Source organism: Aulonocara sp. 'chitande type north' Nkhata Bay, linkage group LG3 (genome assembly GCF_057382095.1).
Source record: "Aulonocara sp. 'chitande type north' Nkhata Bay isolate Kocher_YH1m ecotype deep benthic linkage group LG3, A_spYH_male_GT1.1, whole genome shotgun sequence".
Classification (NCBI taxonomy): Eukaryota; Metazoa; Chordata; class Actinopteri; order Cichliformes; family Cichlidae; genus Aulonocara; species Aulonocara sp. 'chitande type north' Nkhata Bay.
The window spans coordinates 69,716,957-69,719,075 of record NC_141346.1 but is presented as its reverse complement, the minus strand read 5'-3'; the positions used below and the strand labels follow the sequence as shown (position 1 = coordinate 69,719,075).

The 2,119-nt window shown below is 42.7% G+C and overlaps 1 protein-coding gene across 1 annotated transcript in view; it reads left to right on the top strand.

Annotated features, from left to right (window-relative positions):
* The window catches only part of LOC147336865 (uncharacterized), a 21,297-nt gene continuing 19,178 nt past the window's right edge, over nt 1–2,119 (top strand). Inside the window, exon 1 of the mRNA XM_086285647.1 lies at nt 1–910. The gene's annotated coding sequence lies outside the window, so the exon portion shown is untranslated. The remainder of the gene's footprint in view (nt 911–2,119) is intronic.

The following is a 2,119-nucleotide window of genomic DNA, read 5'->3' as shown; positions in this document are numbered from 1 at the left end:
AGGGCGGAACTTTGGTGCTTGCTCCGGGGTTTCGGGGAGCAGTAAGTGGAGCCCACCTTCCGCTGCTTCCTCAGACACGTTCTGGAGGAAAGCAGAGACGCATCGTGTCTTCCTTACTCTGCTCTTCACCTGCTTTTACAGGTCGGTACACGGTGCTCGCACCGAAAATGTTGTTTATTGTCACCATGGTTACCCACGTTAATGTGAATGGGAGAGTTAAGGCGGTCCGCCAAAGTTATTTATATGTAAACACGGGAGAAAACCAGAGGAGTGTCCCGCGCGACCGCACCGCGAGCCCGCTCGTTAGGTGGAGCGCTCGTGAAGCAGAGTCAGTGCGCTCCTATGCTCTGTGCAAACGTGTTGTAATGCTCCAATCAAATCAGTTCTGTGAGATGTGAATGTTAATAGTTCTGTTAAAGTGACTGAGTAGATTAGCTAGTGTAACACAAGCACTCTGAGCAACTCTGTGTAGCTAACAGAGGCATTCATGGGTTGATTAAACAAGCTGTGTTTCATGATGCACTAAATAGTGATTTTGCCAGTAAATTACTGGAGGGAACAAATGTAATGTATTTACCAATGCTGTTATTGAATAGAACTGTTTAGCCAGTAAGACACTGCAGAAGACAATGTGATGTGTTTATTGATATGATAAAAGGATGTAGCTGTTATGGAAAGAAGTGTGAACTTGAGAAACTGAACCAGTTAAAAAGAGTATATTTCACTGATGTTGTGAAATAAGTAAATGTAATTGATGTGAATGAGGAACCAGCTGAACAGTATATTGAAAGCTCATGTTTAGTGTTTTATAGCATTTATTTGTGTGAAATAAATCAGACTCAGACACGTTCTGGAGGAAAGCAGAGACGCATCGTGTCTTCCTTACTCTGCTCTTCACCTGCTTTTACAGGTAACATATTTGTCATCGAGGTCTTCATCCTTGGGACCCGTAACATAGTAACTTCTTCATTGTTATACTTCTATAGTTTTCCCATTTTGTGAGCTGTGGATGTGGAAAGTGTCTCAGTGACACATCCACATGAAAACGGCGTTACCTTCGTTCATTTGCACGTCAAATGAACGAGCTGTTTGGACTTTAACGTCACAGCTGATGCTTCGATACTCGAACTCAAGAGTTCAGCTTCCACTCAGAGGTACAAGTACACACAGCAAAGATAAACGTGTACACAAGGTGGAACCCACAAGTGCACAGCTCCAACCAGAGATGGGCAGTAATCCGATTACTTTTTTCAAGAAACGAGTAAAGTGAGGGATTACTATTGCAAAAAAGGTAATTAGATTACTGTTACTTTCCCGTAAGCACGCTGCGTTACTGCGTTACTAAAACCGCAGCTGTGTGCAGATGAACAATGGATAATCTATCGAGTGTGGAGAGAGTGTGAGCGTGCAGCGTTTAAAGCGTGGAAGCACTGACCTTACTTTGAGTTTGACTCTGTAAAAAGTGACAGAAACATTAGCATCCGCTGTTCACTGCGTGGGAAGACAACATGCTCACTCACTATGTGTTAATGGGCACGCTTATTTATAACTTTGATAAAATGTCATAAAAATAATTCCATGCCAGCTCACCATTGGTGATCAGGTAGTTTCTGTTCCAGTTCCAGTCCCATAAATCATGAAGCTTGCTGCCAGAAAAGCTTCAAATCTCCTTTGAAAGCTGTTTGTGGTCTTGATTGTGGGAGCTTCAGTTGTCTGACTCCAGCTGCCACACAGTGCTCACTGATATCATTTGCAAAAACCCCAGTGTGACAATATTTATCAGTGAAGCAGAAATCAGGAAGTGACGACTTTTCTTTGAACATTTGCTCAGGCTAAGCTGTGCTTTCTACCACAGTTGGGAATTTCCTGGTTTACAACAAATTATTGTGTCAACACCGCATAAGATTTCAAACTACAGGAAAATCACTGGAGTTATAAGAGGCAGACAACGACACACACACCACATGCATGCTGTTGCTATTTATTGTGGATTAACCTGTCAAGGGCAAGAACAAAATAATTCTGCCTCAAATACAGGAAATCATAGCTTTCCTGTATTTCCTCCATTGTTGGCATGCTGGTTAGTGCTGTTGCTCCACAGTAAGAAGGTCCTGGGCTA